Source organism: Falco peregrinus, chromosome 2 (genome assembly GCF_023634155.1).
Source record: "Falco peregrinus isolate bFalPer1 chromosome 2, bFalPer1.pri, whole genome shotgun sequence".
Taxonomy (NCBI): domain Eukaryota; kingdom Metazoa; phylum Chordata; class Aves; order Falconiformes; family Falconidae; genus Falco; species Falco peregrinus.
In genome coordinates this window covers 53,157,788-53,178,420 of record NC_073722.1, presented here as the reverse complement: position 1 = coordinate 53,178,420, position 20,633 = coordinate 53,157,788, and positions in this window count along the sequence as shown.

Here is a 20,633-nt window from a genome sequence, read left to right as displayed (position 1 = left end):
CAGATAAAGGACAATTATATAATTCTGTCTCTAAATGAACAAATCATCTTATTTGCATGCTTACCTATAAGCATACACATAATTCTATTGAGCTGAGCAGATCTGAGAAATCTGTGAAAGGTAGAAGAAGTATTAACTTGTCCAAACAGAAGTAGGGATGCTGATGCTACACCCTGTCAAACCATGTGTCTACTGAAGTCTGAATTCCAGTCCATGCTCCATAATTTTGCTGCAGGCTGATCTCCCCTTTCTACACAAGTGTGGGTCCTTCTCTGTGTTCTTCATCCCCAATTATTTACCCCTTCCATGTAAAATATAATAGTGTCAACAGAAGGGGTTGAAATAAACCTATTCACAGAATAGACCAAGAAACATTTGGGGTTCTTTGTGAGTTTATGTCCTTTTGGAGGGAAGAGAACAATCTCTGTTACCCTTGCCATATGGGGATATTCACTGTGTTGCTGGTTAAAGGTGGGAGGAAAAGAGTGCAGCCCTGCCGCTGGAGATTGCCGCTGGAGACAGGGCAAGGTCCTGTCTGCTGACAACTTATTGTGTCTGCCCAGCCCAGACTTTAGAGCTGAACCACCTCAGCAAGGTTAGAATGGATCCCAGTGCTTCTCCTTCAGCCTTTACTACCAGGTAATTTAGGTGGTTTGTCACTCAGTGATATTGGCGCAGTTTTAGTTCCTCCTTTTCCTTAGAAAGGAATCTGACTAGAGACTGAGTGCTGTTGGAAAGCAAGGTGACTCAAATGCAGCACTACAGCCCTATTCATAGTGGATTTAACCCATTGCTTCTGGGCAATTAAGAGACATGTCTGTTAGATGTCCCTGATGTTGAACTTCATACCCACAGCAAAGGGACCATTAGCCCTGTCTAAGTTGCTCAGCCAACTCCTGTAAAAACAAGCCTGAGCAAAATCAATGTTGTCAGCGTTGGATGGATCTTCAGTCTGTGAGCTGAGTCTTCTTGAATTATGGTGCAATATACATCTATAACAGAGTCAGTATGCAACCATAAATATCACAGCCATAAAACCATACTTGGTTGAATCCAGTCATGGCATATAAGGCACAGAAAGTACGTAGAATTCCAAGAGAGCCTTGTCCCACTTGCCCCAAGAGTTAATTTGGCCTATCATCTTTCTTGTCCTGTTAACATTTATTTGCATCTAATAAGGCATGAAATCATTACTCATGGTATATGTCCTAACATTTAATCCCATGGTGTCATATTTTAATTGGAGAGAAAGAGTATCTAAATGGTTCTAATTCCCCAAGGATGCGGTTATCCAGTAATAATCACAACCCTTGAAGCTCCCTTATTACTTTTATTAAAATAAAAGCCTTCATGACTGAAACACTACATATTTTTTAAATTGCATCAAAATGAATATGATGGTTTAAAAGAACAGATTGCAAATCTAGTTCGTACAAGACTGCCCATAAGTAATAGCTTATAGAGCACCTTTCACATACCAAGTCCCCCAGCTATAAAATGATAACATTTCAAACACTCAAGAAATGTGGCTGAGGGCATCACATCTTTATAGACCCCATGAGGGGCCCACGAGGCTCTGACCAATAAATATGGTTTAAGGCTTAAACCTTTGGTGTGTATATTATATAGCATGTGATCAGCTGGAAATGAAGCACCATTTTCTGTAACCTACTGGTCCCTAGCTGATTAAGTCACTCCATGCAAATCACAAAAAAAAAGAAATTGCAGAAGAGGAGCTATCACTCAAGTTTCAGCTTAATCTTTTGGGCTACATCTATGCCAGTCAATGAAACAGGGCAAGACTAATTTTGTGAATCAGAGGGTAAGGGGCACAACACAGCTAAAAAGTACAGAGCTAAATCCTCTACTCCCTACCCTTTTATGCCCAAACAGGGGAGAGAGACCTAGTCCCTCCTGACTTGTGCTGCCTCCCGACCCCAGCGCAGGCACTGCTGAGAAGCACCTTGGGTGCACACCAAGGAGGCACCCTTGATCCAACCACGAGCAAGAGCATGCCAGTGCCTGGGCCATTTCTGCTTACTCGGGTGGTCATCACGTGGACCACATGTGAGAGAGTACAGGGAGTTTTCTTGTCACTAGAAATGAAGTCAGCTCTGGTTTGAAGCCTGCTGTAAAAGAAGCAGGAAAAGCAAAACATCTAAGAGTGAACCCTAGATGATGAAATTGAAATTACAGAAAACATTTAAGTAGCCGGAAAATAATGAACGTTGCTAGAACACGTGAGGACATCAGCACTAACTCATAATGGTACGCTCAAGGTAAAGAAGGCACACCAGGACACCTTTTAAGACCTCAGTGCTCTTGTTTTTCTGTTTTAGCGAAGATGCTGTAAAAGCAAATGGAGCCCCAGAAGAGCATTCCCAGCAGAAATCACCCCCTCCTGACAGGCACATTGCTCCTCAGTGTTAATTGCAGCATACCAGATCCTGACAGCCTTTTAATAGGCAAGGCAGGAGGGAAGGTGATATTTTGTTATAGGTCGTTATAAAGCACTGAAAAGCAAATTTAAAATGCTCATTACACTTGAGTAGCTCCACTTTACTTAAATATTGGCTCCAGGTTTACTTCATTATCCTCTTACCAGTAATTAAGCTACCTAGGGACAATCAGCAAATAATAAAATGCTGTGGTGGAAGAAATTAGTTTAGACTACAAAGAATTGAATGAAATTATTGTGCAAAATAGAAGTAACAGCATATAAAAGATATTTAGATATCTCTAGATAAATACATCCCAAGGGCCATAATATTTCCTCTACATGAAATATATAAATTGATGGTTTGGAGAAGTCTTTACTAATTTCTCCTCAATCAGTTTATTAGGTAAATATGGCCTTTCATTCCCACTAATGTCTGATCAATGGACAGGTCGCTTTCCTAGACTCTCAGCTGTCTGCAAACCAAAGGTTAAAGACAATGCTTGAATGAAACACAAATCCTCTGTCTACCTTTCCATTCCATTGACTGAAGATTGCAAAGACATCAATGCATGGAACAACTTGAGGAACACTTGAGATGGAAACAATCGGAGTGTTGGAGTTGGGTTGCCCTGGAAGTGAGGCCAGAAGCTTGGCTAGGCATGTCTGCGCTCTCCATTTTCCATCTTCTGCTCCCACTATAGCTCGTGTGGGGAGACTGTAACTTTCTTTACTTGTCCTAAGGAAAATTTCCTGACCCTGAGCCCTAAGCAGAGCAGGTCAGGACATGTTAACAACTGAGTTGAGAAGAAGTGAAATTGTTTAACATTTGTGTTGATTTTGTAGCTTATATTCCAAAATAGGAGTAAAGTATGACTATTTGAGAGAAGGAAAAGTAGAGGTGGGGGAGGAGATTTTATTTCATGCAGCAATAGTAACTCCTAGTTAAATGATCTCAGTTCATTTGTCTGAACTAGATTAGAAAATGAGTGACACACAAGGGATGTAGAACTAGCACTTGACTGCTCCTTCTCATCCACCTTGCAAACACTGATGTGAAATCTGTGGGGGTTAATTGATTCCTACAGATGTGAGAGAAAAATCAGCCATCAGAAGACAGGAAAATTTCCAGAGGCAAAAGCCTTACACCATGAGGGAGCTACATTAAAGAAACAGCAACCCATGCCCTTTTAAAACTCAATAGGTGAAAAACCACAAAAGAAACCGAGTGCCTTTGTAATACAGTTTAAAGAAAATCAGCCCCTGGACCTTAAATGCTGTCAGCTGTTTTCATCAATTAATCAGTTACAAAAAGTGGCTGTGAACGACTTGTGTTTGTAAACATGATGGATGCCTTTGATAGGACAGGAAAAAATGACAGTCTCGTCTCTGTGTGACTCCTAAGCACTTAATAAGTTAATGTTTTTCCCACAGAACACAGCTACCCCCTGAAAAAGCTGAGTTTGTTCAATTTCACACTGCAATGGACAAATTGAAGACAGCTGGCTTTACTCATCTGTGATGTTTTGGTTTTGATTGATTAGTTACTTTGTTTCAAGTTTCAGTGGAAGAAAAAATAAATAATGCAGCCAAACTGCTAACATTATAATTAGGAATTTTATTTTTTTGTGTGTGTGCCAGTACTGTATAACCTTCAGTTTTTAGGAAATAAGTGAAATAAAGCTCAGTGGAAACAAATGTATCCATAGCAGGGCATGAAGATCCACCTGGGTTTAGTAGCTCTCTGATTTAATATATTAGGGCTTTAAAATAGAAAAAAACCCTAAAAAGTAAGTCAGGCCATTCCCTGTATTTATATTTCTATTTATATTCTCTGCTGTCCTGATGATATTGCCATCTATCCAATTAAAATGTAAGGTAAAGTCAGTTGTATTTCTAAAATCCAAAGCTCCTGAAATCACGTGATTATAGCTTCTTCTTTTTAGCTTTATTAAGTTCTCTGTCCTCTGCAGTACAGTGAAAACTTTGTGAATTCTAAAAGGTCAAAACCTAAAAGGCAAATGCAAAACCTTACAATGCATGTGGGTGTTTGAAATATATTTTTAGTCCTTCCTTCTGATACTCTGGCTCTGTATTTTTGAATATGCAGGGCAGGTAAGGCTGAGTGCTTAAGTTCCATTCACAGACATAGCAAAAGGAAAACACATCTATGTTTGGGGTATATTTCCTTTGAAATAGGCTTCTGTCCTATGGACACAATCAATGCACTTAATTGCAAACAAGCTTTAAACAGGTTCTCACACATTGTGGACATACTGACTTGAACAATGCTAATTTCATTATCAGGGCTTAAAAATAATGACAAACTGTTTTGAACTATTCTGTTAGACAATTTGTATAGTTTTCCTTACCTGTTTTATCAGAGATATGTATGTTTAAAGAAATCTGGTGTGTTTACTTGTTTGGGTATTTTTTAATTAATGGCATGCTGAAATTAATGGATTTTTGTGATTTAAAGGAAGAGAAATACAGGCTGAGTTGTTTTCAAACCAAGAGAAAAGTAAGACATTTTCCAAAACTGGGTTAAGAAAAGTATAATGTATATATGATCTGTATGGTCTACATTTTGGAACTTAAAAACTGACATTTAATGTGGTGTATGAATTTCTAAATAAATATTAGTAACGGTGTGGGTTTTTCATCAGTCAGCTGTTGTAAGTGGAAATTTACTAAAAAAATTAAATACACTTTCAAAAATTATCTCTTGTAAAACTGCTAGAAGGTTATAAGCGGAATCCTTGCATTATACAAATTGAAATGTTATTTCAGACAATGATGTAATAACAGATATTTTCTCTAAGAAAGCATATTTAACAAATACATTCCAAAGTGGATTGGTTTAAATTCTCCCAAGACATTAAATGTACTGTGAAAATTCACGAGGTAGGAGCTGTTCTCCAATGGACAATATAAACAAGACTTCTTTTTCTGGCACTAAAAATGGAGGAAAATAAAAGTTGAAATATACTACGTTGCTAATCTTGATGCAACCTTTCCTGGGATAAAATATTAATGTTGCTTTGTCCAACTAATACATCATAAATTATAATTCTATCAAAGTCTGTTAGGTGGCTTATCGAAAGTCTGCTATTCAGAGCATGCAAAGTCACTTCTTCTGCAAGAAGAATATAATTTCTTCACAAAGGGGTTTTTATTTTTTCTTCCAGTGCACTGTATTTTAAACTCTTTCATATTGATTTCTTTTTTAATTTTTAATGTAAACAGAATATGGAAGGCACAATGTTAATCAAGATCTATTATAGCACTATGTTTAGTTTAGAAATAATAAAAAAGATGAATAATGAATAGGTGGCAAAGGCTTATCTTCCTCCCCAGCCTGCTCCATGTAGTGCTTTGTTCCAAAGTTATTGGCATTTTGAATAAAATGTATCAGTAAATTTAGCCAATTAAAACTTTATTGTGATTCAATAGCAATATTTATCCTACCTGTGGAGCTCATGGGAACTTGGAAACTTCATTAATCTTACAAACTCACGTTTCTTTTCTTTACTAGGTTTCACATTCATAAATATAAAGCACATGGTTGTGGCTACCATTTCTTAGCCCTTTCACTGCCACCAGGTTGTGATCGTGTCTTGACAGCGTTTTTAATGGATCGCCCATTCAGAAGAACAGAATGCGCGTGGTGTCCCTGGTACCTGCGGCTATTCAAGAAGACTACCAGGTATTACTGAGGCATGGAATTAAACACACCGTCGAGCCCTAGAGCCTGGTTTTCAGCCCCTAGCATCGTGCAAATCCACAGTAGCACCACAGAAATTATTTCAGTGTTATGTCACTCAGAGATCAGAAACTCTAACAGACAAGAGTAATATCAGTGACATGATTGAAAATAATAAAGCTCTGTGCCCTCTGTCTTTTTTCTATGCAGACTTATATCTTCACTGCACTACGAAGGTGGTATCAACTAATATTCCTCGTGGAGACCAGTTAATGCTTCAGGGCATATGCTTGGAAAAACCTAAGGAAATCTTGCAGCTACCCTGTTGTCATGCTTTAACCCTGGCTGGCAACCAAGCCCCATGACGCTGCTCACTCACTCCCCCCTCGTGGGCTGAGATACAGACAGTTTAAAAGGTAAAGCAAAAGCCACGCACATGAGCAAATAAAAACAAGGGATTCATTCCCCCCTTCCCACCAGCAGGCAGGTTCAGTCACCCCCAGGAGAGCAGGGCTCCAGCACGGGTAACCATGACTTGGGAAGACAAACACCATCATGCCAAACGCCCCCTCCTTCCTTCTTTTTCACCCAGCTTATATATACTGAGCATGATGCCATATGGTATGGAACATCCCTTTAGCTGCCCTGGCTGTGTTCCCTCCCAGTTTCCCCTGCCCCCTCTCGCTGGCAGGGCCTGAGAAGCTGAAAAGTCCTTGACTTGGTATAAACATCACCCAGCAACAAACAGAAACATCAGCATGCCATCAACATGGTTCTCACACCAAATCCAAAGCACAGAGCTGCATCAGCTACTAAAAAGAAAATTAAGTCTATCCCAGCTGAAACCAGGACACCTGTACGCTAAACATGAGATGGGGTGTCTGTTTGCAAGGAGTCAGCTGCCTGGCGTTGCTTCTTCAGAAAAGTCTTGACACAGTTGTCATGGTGGGACATGTACATTCACCTCCTCACCTATTTCACTGTGAGGGTTTTTGCCCCTTACTCTCCTACCAGCACCTCCAGAACAAGTCACATTAGCAGGACAGCCCAGGAGGGGTTGCGCTATCACTAGCTGTGCTCTGAGGACATTTGGTCCCTCCTGTTAGCAATGTTTTAGAGGAATTAGGCAAGGTCTCGTTTTGGCAACTCTGTTAATTATGTGCTGTATTAAAAAGAGGGGTTCCTCTGCTTTAACTATTTAGATGTGTGTCTGCACAGCATTTTGCTTGCCTAATTCCTGCTTAGGACATTTAAATCTGATTTTAGGTGCATTTGAGATTTTTAAAAATCTTGTTTATTTCCTACTTAAACTTGAAGGTGCCCAATGGCTTTTTGTATCTGCATTTTTGCTCCAGGGTGCATGTGAGACCGTGAAAGACTTGGCAGCAAAAACACTTTACACCTTGCATATACTTATGAACCGGGACAGAGACTCTTGATATGTCCCACAAGGATTCATTCACTAAGTATTCTCAAGATTCATTTGTCCTGCACATAAGAAAAGGTCACATTTGTGCCCACGGTTTTTATCCTTCTCAGAGCGTTCACCTGGAGTGTGTAATACCCAGTTTAAAATCTCTTTCTAATTTTTCCCTTCACTGCTGTGATTATTAAGCACCAATATATTCCTGTATTGGAAATATCTCTTGAGGTTGAGCTGTTGGTGCTTCTACCTGCATAAAGAAATACAGACTCTAGTCCTAAGGCCATAGGAATAACAGCAGCTGGAGATGATTGCTGCAGGGCACAGGCTTCCATTCCTGACCTCATCACATCTTTTGGTTCATGCAGTTGGTGCTGAGCTCCTGTTGGACCTGCAAACAGAGAACAGCCTTGCTGCACTTTGTTTCTTCAAGTTTTCAGACACACACTGAACAACAGGGGCTGAAGTGGAGGCCCTTGGGCAATTTTACACCTGGAAGGAAAGGTGGGGCTTCAGGACCCAGACCTGAGCCCTTTGGGGACCCTCACACACCCATGGGACCAAGAGAGGTTAAAGCCCCAGAGAAAGAGATCCCTTATATATGCTTAGGTTACTTACATCAGTGTTCATAACAGCCAAAAGTGCCTTCATGCTTGCAGCTGGCAAATGAAAGTGTATCTCTGAATGTCTTAGGAGCAAAATATCTCTAAATTTATTTTTCAGGTAGATACTAGAGGAAAGCATTTCCCTACAGATGAAAGAACTCCATTCTAACAAAATTGGCCCATTTATAAGTAACCTTTCTCTTCCAGTAAAGTTGCTTGACTACTATATATACACATATCTCTTTGCTGAAGGAAGTCTCATCTGCATGAGAAAAAACTGAATTGTGTCTCTGACTTAAAAGCACAAATAATGCTTCCAACAAGTAGGTCCTGTAATAACTCACACTTTTTATGATTTGTAGTTGTCTCACATTCAGAAAGGCTCAGATAAGAAGTAGAAGAGAGGAGAGGAAAGAATGAAGAAATAACATTTAGAAAGTAAATGTCACAATATTTTCTTTTTTTTTTTTTTTTTTTTTTTGAGGAATAAAGATCCTTCTAGATATTGCCTCTATTTCTTATTTTTTAATTTCTTTAAATTCATTGTTGGCAACAATCTCACTCATGATAACATTCAGGGGCTTTCTCTCCTAAATTTTACATCTCTTTTAAACATATTGATGTTTTTCTGCCTATTAGCAATTTTTGATGTTGCTAGTAGAGGAAAGTCATTCAAGGTAGAGGAACTTCCTTGGTTGGGTTTTGTGGGGAACTCCAGCAGAGAGGATAATTAAATGGGAGCTTCATTGCACTGCTTGCTTCTTGCCTCAGAGATCTCTTCCTTTAGTGCCTGCTTCCTCAGGGCTGTCATTGAATCTTTATTTATGTACAGATATGGGAAGTAAAAGTTGCAGGGATATAAGGTTTTTCTTCCTGTTTTGAATACAGGAAGCCTCTGCAATCCAGAGTTGTTTCTTCTCTTTGGTGAAAATGTCACATGACATTTGATTCCTTAGATTCACCTCCACGAAGAAAAGATCTCTGCAATTCTTGCAGAGGTTCTGCACTCTAAGCAGAGGGAATTGATTGTACTTTAAATCTTCCTGTATTTACTATTTCTAAGCAAAGGAGATCTTGTAAATTACGTTGCATAGTGCGCTGTGTTTCTGCTCTGAACCTTGAGAACAGTTTCATTATGTGGAAATTTTCAGCTGCTTTGGAGTCTGCCGTCACTGACTGGATTTTCATCTGAAATTAGAACACCACCAAATTCAAACAAATATTGGATCCTGGCATGCAATGAAGGACTTGTTAACAGGACTAGTTAGCTCCATGTGTCAAAAGCCATACCTATATCTAGCACATACTGCAGTTCTTTTTCTGCAAAAATGTCAGAGGTCTCTGATTTTACAGGCAGATTGGTCTTCTTGCTAGCAACATTGGTTGGGGATTCACCTCCTCTTTTCAATTCCTAATGCTGCAGCAGGTTGTTTGTAGCAGATTTAATTATTCCTCATAGAAGCAATGAAGGCAAACAAAAGTATGTACCTTCCTTTTACCCAGGTCTTCTTAGGTCCTTGACTTCTCTTATTTCTTCCTTATTATTTATTGAGAAGGAGTTCTGGCAAAGCATTTATTCCTTCTGTTTGTTTCATTGGAGCTAAAAAAAAATCTAGTTTTTTTCTGACCATAAATCCTTGCTTATAATGGGCAGTTATAACTAGTGGGATATGGATCCTTGATAAATAAATTCCTTGCAGCACTTAGGGTAGGCTGTGTTTGCTGCCAGTCCCCACAATGCTGCGAGGAAAGGTGAGGCTGGCAGCAGTGCCTGTGCTGGCCCCTGCCCAGGGGAGCTGGCTCCGTGGGTGCAGCAGCAGCACCGCTCGGATGCAGCTGGAGCCTGCAGGCAGGTGGTGGGGAAGGGCAACTGAATGGGGTCAGGGATCCTCTCCAGGGCTGCCAGGCTGCAACAGCCAGGGGGAAAGGAGATGGCAGAGGGCCAGTGTTGAGTCCCACACAACCTACCCTAACACAGACCTGGCAGCTGTTCACTCTTCATCCAACTCAGTACCACGACATGCCTCAGGCTGCTTTCTCGTGCTGCAGCTCTTGTCAGCAAAAAGCTTCAACCAGCTTCCAAGTACAGAGGAACAAAGTCAGATGTCTAATTAAGTTGCCATAAGATGAGTTTGTGCCAAATTGTGTCTCTGGCTCTGTATTTAACCAGGAAAAGACTTTTGACTTTACAGCACACCTACCCAGAAGCTGTTTTTATTCTTTTCGGTGATTTATGCCAGCCTGGGGCCTCACCGTAGGAGGAGCGCTGCGGTTAATATGTGAACAGTGTATGTCTGTCTCCAGTCAAAACTCAATGTGCTCACCTCTGGTACTGAATTTTGCTCACCTCTTGCTGCCTTTCTAAAACACCCAACAGGCAACGGAGTATATGTTGTATTTCTCACTATATCTCTTGTGTCAAAAAATAAAAAAACCTAGATAGATATTTAGACATCCCCCCACCCCACCCCCACCCCACCCCACCCCACCCCCCACACATACACCCATCATTCACATTTTTTTTTCCATTAACTTACATGCTTCATTGCTGGTAATGATACTCCATGGTCTCCATCTCAATGTTGACCGTATTTCAAAGGTGAAACAAATATTCTGAGCAAGTCAAAGGATTTTCTCTTGGAAATGTCTGTTGGTGACTGTATGTGGAAGGACAGATATTGCTGTGAAGGCACATTTTCACTGTGCTGAAGAGGAGCAATGAGCCGTCCCTGAAATCTTGCCAACACTATAGTAAGAGATATCCACTCAAAACTTTCTTAAATACAGTCACTAGTGAGCTATACCATACCACATGCGGAATATACTGCTTGGAATTTGTTTTTCCTGAGGAATCTTGTCAGGGACAGGAAAAGGCATTATACATCACCCCAGTATTTTTTTCTCCTTTCCTTATCCTTCTGCTGGATAGTCACCAAATAGAAGGAACCTGTTTCCATGAGGGCTTAGAGGAGGAATAGTATTGAAAGAGCAGTCAAAACCCCATTTCTGTGTTCAAACACAGTGACCACCATGGGAAGATCTAGAGGGGGGAAAGCATTATCATCATTTCTAAAGGATGGCAGGACTTGCCACAGTGAAAGAAAAATAATAATAATTTTAAAAAGTAAAGAAAAAGAAAAGAAAAAAAAAAAACTTTTCAGGGATTAAGTATATAAAATATCTGAACATGGATTCCCTCAGTAAAGTAAATTGGAAATGTTACTGTTCATAAGTATGCATTCTTAAATCATCTGGTGCCTGAACCACGTCTAGAACTTAGGTACCAAAATTAGCTTACCTCTCTCCCCTGCTCCGCCCAGCCCTTGCAGAATTAGCATGTAACATCTTTGTATTATGAATTCAAGGAAAAAAATCTACTTGGAAAAAAACATAATAAAAGAACAGAAGAGAGAGAGAATGATTACGAATTTTCTTTAGAACAAGGTCTATCTCTTTTCCTCTCATGGATACTATAAAAATTTACCACCACTAAGCAGCCTCTCTAGGGTACTGAAATCTTGCATCCTCCTGTGTTCTTCTAAAGACCCATGGCTTGTTAGTCAGCTAACAGTGCTTTTTCAATGCCTTTATATAGCCTCCAGCCCTTCCTGAAGCCACAGCAAATTCCTTTGACATTGCTTCTTGCCACCTTCCTTTGCTCTGCCTGTATTTTAAATGAAGCTCCCAATTCTGTTCTATCCCATTCTGAATAATATGGGATATGGGAGGCCACTGCTCTGTGCTCAGTTAGACAGCTAATGACCTGCAAAATGGGTGTATATAGATAAAAATCGATTGCACAGAAAAGAACTCTTTTATCTTTCTTATGAAATTATATTTAGGAAACTGACAAGATCTAAAATCCCTTCTTCCAGCAGAGTAGAAAAGCTTTTCAGAATCTAGATCCCCCACTTCCAGCCAGGACAATATAGCTGTTTAAAAACATTCTTATGATTTTGTGCTATACACTGAAGTTTTCACATCCATCTGAAACATCTGTCAACACTGGACTTGTAATATCTTTATTACATATTATTTTGCTGTGGAAGAAAAGATTGCCTGCTCCTAAGGTAGATTTCAGAATAGGAATAGTGATCGATCTTGGGGAGACTCCCTCTGCTTCTCTGTCAGATGGTGTGACTCCAGGGGTCTTCTGCTCCCCAAAGAAGCCACCAAACAAGGGCATCCTCTATGATATGAAGATGCTGCATTATAAATAACTGGAAGTACTTTTAAGAAGATTCCACAGTGCTGTTTGACCTCATGGGTTTGCACGAACTGTTTGCATGCTGGTCTCTCAGTCAAATTCAAAGATCATGACCAAAGCTTTGTGGTGTTAAAGATTCATCCTTTATTTTCTCACAAAAGTAAAGGAGGTGCATACACAGATAGTCCTCTCCATTCATGAATTACATCAGCTGTTCCACCATAGTCACCTCCCTGGCATTGCTTGCTGTACAGTAATGAGTGTGCTAGTTATATTAACAGGAGCTACTGTGTTTTCATTGGTGCTGCACAGGCTTTTAGAGAGGTAAAATGTCTGGGACCAAATAGAAATCTTTTGAAGAGCTTGAGAAGGCCTTTGTGAACAAGCCATAGACTTTGGATCAGACCCCACATCACAATGGGTCTCTCTCACATAGGAGCCCCAAAGAGTTATCACTGTTTTCAAGGGTAAGCTTGAAACAGGTCATTAATGTGGTGTCTGATGGAAGTGAATTGCTTTGAAAACAGAAGACTGAGGTGATTATGGCAGGTCACAGCAATATCAAGAAGCAAAGTTCTCAGTAAGAATCTCCTTACTAGAAAAAGAAAAGAGCCAGGGGAGAAAACCCCTTACCTATATTTAACAGTTGTATCTTGTGGCAGAGAAGCGTGGCATGCATCTGAAGGAATTTATAAAGGTTCTATAATAAAATAGTAGGAAGATATGGAGATTTCTGACTTACTTCCTTTTCTTCCATGCTCCTTACCAAGATGGATGACTCTCTTGAAGTAATCCTGATAATCTGGGTTTGTGCGGTAAACTAATATTCATTATGCAGTAATATTTACACACTAAGAAAATGCAGATGTTCAGGGGAAAATAAAAAATCGGAGTAATTTCCTCTAGAAGAAATTATTATGATACAGTATTTTGCTTTTTGCAAATTTTTTACCACAGAAGATAGGGTCCTTAAAACAGGTGAATGTATGATAGATTTCATTCTTGGTTTGTGATAGTCCTCTTAATCAAGTGACTGAAGTGCTGGCGTTTTTAGTATGTGACTGGCTGAAAAGGAAAAGGTCAGAATTGAAATGTTCCTGCTTGGGATGAAGATATTCCTTATAAAATATATATTCCTGCAATCTGGAAGATGCACAAAGGCTTAGCTGATACTAGAAGAAATATCAAGTGAATTCAAGTTAGACAAAGACACGGTTTAATAGTGTCATACTGTTATGGTTAGGGAAACAGAGGACTCTATTTCATAGAGTTCCAGGATTTTTCTTTTTAGTCATCTGATTTTCAATGACTTTCCCAGCCAGGATCCTTGACTTCCAAAGTTAAATCTGTAAGCAAAAACTTGAACTCCAGATAAACGGAACTCGAAACTCTTTTCTGTCAGCTGCATACAATTCTTTTATGTAACAAATAATGCATTTTAGACAGAAGCCCTAATTTGTACATGGAACCCAGACAGATTAAAATCTATTGTGTTCCTGAAAGGAAGCTTGCCATCAAACTTGATTTTGTTACAAAGTTTATTGCCACAAATTTCAAAATGTAAATATAGTTCCTCATCTGTTGATAAAGGAGTTGAAAAAAAAAAAAAGAAATGACTATAAGGCATTGCTAGAGCAGAGTAGAAGTCAGTAGAGCAGGATACGAAGGGCAAGCAAATCAAGTGCTATTTCCTGGTGATGTAGTTTGTGACATACTGATACATGACATGGAAACACTGCATTACAAGTAAACTATTTTTCCTTTTTATAAAGTAAACCAAATACATGGTGATCATGTCATGACAACAAATTTCCTATTAAAAAGACTTCTGTAACAATAACAACTAAAGCCATGAGCTAACTCAGAAATAAACCCCATGTTTTATTCCCTATTTTGTCTTGTAGGCACCCTGTATAGCTGCTGCTCACATTTTAATGATCAGGTACTACGTATTACCTTCAAATCAATGAGAATTGTTTTCAGCACTACCACTGATTTTACATATTTCAGACTAAAATAATTATATCTTGAAAAGTGTAGTTAAAATATGTTGAAGAATAGTTACATTATTTACAAACAATAATGCACAGTGGAGTTATTAAAGAAATTTAATGTTAAAGCTAACTAGGCTACTTCAGATGGAATTTATTTTACTGTACAGCCTGTTTTTGCTAAATCTGAAACCGGAGATCTTCCAGTAAGCCAACCACTAAGGCAAAATCAGAGAAAGGAAAAAGCCTGGGAGAGGTCATCCTGTTTATTAGTTCTGCTCCTGTACATAGATGGAAAAGGTTTAAGTCTTTCACATGCATGATCACCAGTAATGTGACAGAAATACTTCCAGTGAAGCAAAATTGCAACACATACAGGCATCCTGTGTTTTGAAATGTTTCATTTGAGGCATTTTGGATTGAAAAACTTTCATCAAATTCAAGACCCAATTTTTTTGTGTCTAAACTTTTTTCAAATGCCAGAAGAATCCTGTATGTATTCTTGCTGGCGTGGCCTTGAAGGGAATCCATATAAAGTTTTATTTTGGGCATTTCTGCTCAGTTATCTTGGAACCAGAGCACTCCATACTAAGAATAAATTAGTTCTCCCTCACCCAGCTCTGTGCCTTGTACAATTGCTCATATTAAAATGAGGAACCCTCACACCAAACATCTGAACTCCTGCTTTTGTGAATATGTTTAGAGTACTGCTTTTGGGGCCAACACAAAGCAAGAACCCAGATCTGAAATATCAGGTGATCCTGCCCAGCACTGCTGTGCAATTATTCATTGTGGATGTCATGACTTGTTGGAAGTGTTTGGGGAACCGCAAATGAACAGTGCGGCTGGTTTCTTATACGTTTAATTCAGTTATGCAAACTGGTGCCAGAACTCTCTCGACATAAAGTGGAAACTAATTTAATGGTGTAAGCTGAATGTGAGAATCACACATGGGCAGAAGTATCTTTATAGGCTCCCCTGGCATGCAGAGTGCCACTTGGACCACCACCATGACCAACAATCCTTGAGAAGACATAATCTCTTCCCTGCTTCCTTGTGGGCATCATGAGTGGTGGCGGTTAAATTATTCATCCATCCAGGCAGTACTTTGACAAAAAGTAATTTATAAAACGTGTGTGTATTTGTAAAAATGCCCATAAGCCTTTGCATTCCTCTGTGCCTGTGCTTATGGATCACAGGGGTCCTTAAGTATAGAAAGGCCACCAGGGTTTTTCTGAAAAATATCATCCGTTTATTTTTGGCAAGATTTTCCCTTGCTCTTGTTGCTAAGCATTTATACAAATAGTCATTTCACTAAAACTACTCACTGGATTATTAACTTCTTAGTTCAACCACATGTTTTAAAGAAAGTCCTTACAGACCAGGAGGTTCCTAAGATGATTAATGTGGTGAAGAGTTTTCATCCTTTCTTCCTAATGGAGCTCTAACACAAACTCTAGTACAAAGAAAATTTGACTTGAGTTTTTACAGCTGTGACTCAAAGTCAAGTACTCCTGTCTTTAAGGAGTACTCTGCTAAATTGATGAGCTTGATTTGTTCAGGACAGATTGGGAGCAGATGGCATATCTAGTTGTGAAAGGGCTATGCAATGTTTGCTGAGAGTTCTGTCCTGATTTGCTTACAGTCTTATGATACTGTTTGGTGGGGTTTTTTTTTCATAATTCTGAGGCCAGCTCCAAAAAGGGCTGCAGCATGCCAACTGCTGTGCAGCCAACAGAAGCTGCAAGAGGCTTGGCATCTTCCAAGGTTTGGCCTTGCAGTGACTAGCTCTTTGAAGCCATCACTTTGCATGTGCTGTCTCTAAAGTAGCATTCTTTCTTTACACTGAATAAACAGTAGGAGAAAAGTAATCATTCCTCTCTCTTTACTGTCCTCTCTCACCCTCCCCATCGCACATCCCATTCTGGCCTGAACAAGCAAGTATAAAGTCATCTGCAGGACGCTATCCTTCTTCTGTGGAATAGGTCCTCTTAGTATTTCCCAGACATTTAGTGTTTTTTGATCAGTGTGATTGCTTTTGTTTTACTTTCCAAGGTCTATTTTTTAAAGAGATGTATGTGTTTTGTACTTCTATTCTGTTCTTAGGCTAGGGAATGCAGTGAATAGGAAATTAATTCAGCCCTAGTGTTCATTCAGTTTCTTCACAGCTCTCAAACACACTGCTCACCTCCTGCTCACCATTTACTGTCTTTACATTTTACCATGTTGTTTGCATTACTTAAAAAATATTTTAATATAAATAAGCTGTGAGTTTTTGCAGCTTTCTCTGGTACAGCTCAGAGCTTAACTCTCATGTGCCTCTGCTGATTCCTCTTGTTCTGACAGGATGCAAGTGATAATCTTGCAACCAAATGCAAGGCACTGGGCTCACTTTCCAAATACCAAAGATAATGTGTCTTGTTCATAATGAGATTACAATCAAGGTCTGAAATTCCCTTGTCTCAGCAGCTCTGGGGGCTCGCACTTTTGGAGGTGATTACATTTCCTACTGCTGAAGGATTTTTTAGCACTATTTCTGCAGACCTTGATAGATTTAGCTTGAAATGAGGCATGTTACTGCTCTAATATTATGCTCTCTGGGTAGACTATGCTCTGCAGACAGCTCACTGCATTTTAAAAGCACTATTATTTCCTGCTACAGAAAGCATCTAAAACTGTATCAAGCAAGCTTGTCCTTTTAGAGGCTTCAAGTTTAGTGTGAGGCTAAAAAACATGTTGGAACAGGCATGAGATGAGCAGATTTAAATTCTATGTGATCTTTTTTCAGGAACGATGTGTCAATGTGTGTGCACCTAGGTATCAACTTGTGTAATGGAAGTTAAACTCCTAGAGGTCTTGATTATTACTTACCATCTGCAGTGCACCAGTAGCAGAAATGGCACACAAAAATAACCCTAAAACAAAACAAAACACAAGTTTTCTCAGAGTCCTTGAAGTACACAATCACTGAAAAATTTTTAAAACAAGTCATATGTAGCTTAGCCTGACTGCTAGCATATATAAATTTACGTGGGAATTTCTTTTTAATTTTAGATTTCTTTTAATCTATATTTTATCACTGGATTTATTCTGAATTTTTGTGGATGTCAAAAAGAAAATTTTTCTCCTTTCTTCATATGTACATTACTCTGAACACAGATACTTTTATAATTGTTATCATGAGAACTCTTTACTTTTCAAATAGATACAGAATTCATGACAGCTGCTTCACTGAAACCTTTGTGAAACAGTAAATACCAAGAGTCCTTATGTGGCCTTTTCATGAAGGCTTACATTTGCACCTAACGAAAGAGTGACTGATAAACACATACCCTTAAAGGCTGTTACAGAAAATTGCTCAGCTGAGTAGAAAGTCTGTTAACAATAACCTTTTCTGAAGTCAGTGAAGACCTTTCTTAAGAAAGGTCTAGATCATCCAGAGCTAGATCATCTTTCACAAGTAATTTTTTTTCCTCATGTTGTGGAATTACCCATTTGTGGGGATTTGTGGGCTTGGGTGGTACATGCCAAACAACCCACAGCTTAAGTCCTTCAGTCAAAAACTGTGGTCCTCAGAATGCCAACAGCTACTGCACTGACTATGAAAGAGCCAAAGCCCACAGCCACCTCTGCCTAACACCTACCTCTCTATTAATAAAGTACCTACAAGTGGAGTTGCTCATGAGCACATTAATCTGCCCACAGGAATAGCTGGCACCTAGCTCTTGCTAAATCTCTGCTGGGCTACTGCTGGTTCAGGGATGTCCATGCAAGTGCACACCACCCCTGTGGCTGGCAGTCCCTCTGTGATCGTGATGGGTTTTTGCGCTGTAGTCAGTACAGTCATGCAGGGAGAGACAGACCTGGGTTTAATCTCGTCCTCTGCTTCTGAGCTGTGTCTCTCATGGATGTGCGTCAATTCATGTCCAGATACCAGAGGAAGCATCCTAATACCCCAGATAGCCACTACTCAGGTGGAATAGGAAAGAAGGGAGCACAGCTTTTGACTCCTTTCATTGAAATGTCTGTTTGACATCTAAATTTAATATTTAAATGAGAACTGCTCTCTTCATCTAGCAGAAGTAGCTTTCTAGCAGTCATTGAGAGCCATGTCCTACTCCTTGTTCTACTGAGCATTTGCTGATTTCAGTATATAAATTCCTTACATAAAATCTGTAAATAGTCAGCGAGACAGAAGTCCACACTGGGAAGTACTTGTTTTCTAATAAGAGCTTTTTCAAGAGTGGGTTAAGTGATTGCCTTGGGAGAAGTTGTACAATCAGTCAGAGTTACAAAGTGATCCAGGTGGAAACTCATGTTAAGAGGTGCAAAGCATGTAAAAAAACAGGGACTGAGGAGTATTGAGGACCCCTTGCTAACATGCTGTGGTTTCTCAAATACATAATATAGAACTAACATGTATTTCTAGTAGGAACAGAGCAAAGAATAAAACCTGGATTTTCCCCAGTTTAAGTTAAAAATTGTTATAAAACTTTTATATTAATCAAGATGAATTTTAAAGTCTTCTCTACTGATCTAAGAACTGTCCTTTGATCTAAGTGGTGATCAAATACATAAGGAAAAGTTTGTATTTGCCTTGCTGGAATCTTGTTGTCTCTTCGGTGAGCAGTGACGTTTCATGCCACAATAAACAAAATATGACCTCAGCTGAAGACACCCTAATATGGGTCCATTAATAATAAAAGAGATAAAAATCTTGATTTTTTTAAAAGACATGTCTGCACAGTGTGTGTTTCAGGCAAAAACTTGCTGCTGGCGTACATTTCAATTCCAGTCTAAAACCAGTGTGACCTTGTTAGCTTTGTTTGGACTTGGGACCTTGCTAACCATTGATAGCTGATGTCTGGTCAGTTTTGAGCATGGGCAGAGCAAGATTATTGCTTTCCTCTTTCAGATGTCATGGTGATAGGAAGCACCAGCCCATAACAAAGCTTCATACCAGCAAGTATTCAATCATCATAAGAATTTCTCTCAGCAATTTTCTTCTTATGATTATTTAGATTATTCCATCTTCGACCCACATCATAGTGGGACAGGAATAATAATTTCAGTAGTGCATGAGACATTCAGACATGATGGAAACAGTTGTCTATTTATACATCTGGAAAAAGGAAGTAACTAATCAATGAAGTGTTGCGAATACCATTGATGCTATCTAACAATGCTGATGATGGAAGCAACATGATCAGTTTGTTTTATGAATGAAACCTGGGCAGATTTTGGACTTGTTAAATCACTGTGTGGTTTCATGCTCTTTTGGCTGTAAGTTAATTAAATCTGACCTATGAGGAAGTTTGTTACAGCTTGTCTCCACTGAATTATAGCAAATCTTGTTGTTTTCCTAATTAAAACTCTGATTAATGTTGAATTCTCTCAAACTATTCAGACAAATGTTGCCATTGACAGCATTTATTGGCAACAAAACAAATTAGAGTTCAGCTTTTCAAAATTTTATGTAGTTTTCAAGATGACATCATGTACAAACAATAGCTAACCATTCTAAGAATACTCATATTCTTAATGTAAATACATCAATTATTCATCCAAGAATAATTTTTATCCCTTATGTACTCCTTCCTACCTGTTATCTGACACCACAACTTTTCCCATAGGAAATGCAATATATTTTACCTTTTAATTTTTAATAGGTTTTGTATGACTTTTTAATGTATTCCCTTGAGAAAATATTTTCTCTTCAATATGACTTAAAGCTTATGTTGGTCTCTTAAAAAAACCCAGTAGCCAACACTACAGGATGCACTTAAATCAAATCAAAACATGTGGGAAATTGCAGTTACTGTAACTGTGCAAATAAGGAACACATACACTGGATGGAATTAAAACCAGAAGAAAATGAGTTCTGATTTATAACATTGTCAACATAATATGTGTTAGCTTAGTTACGTTATTTGCTTTGTGAAACTAGGAGAAGTATAAAGCAACCCTTCTTCATTTTACCTGAACCATTCCATTCCATCTTTGGTGCAACACTCACTTTTTTAGATACTATTCACTTTATTTCTCTTTCTTCAAATAAACATTTACTGATCAAATAGAAATTTCTAAGTGAATATGCTCTTTGGGAAGAAAAACAAACAAACAAACCAACAATCAACAACCCCAAAACAAACCAACCCAACAAAAAATAAAGGAACCAACAACCTCAATCCTTCTGGATTGTTGTTGTTGTGTATCCTTCTGGAAATGTTGAAATAAAGAATTTTAAGTTTTTCTTTCCCCCTCCTT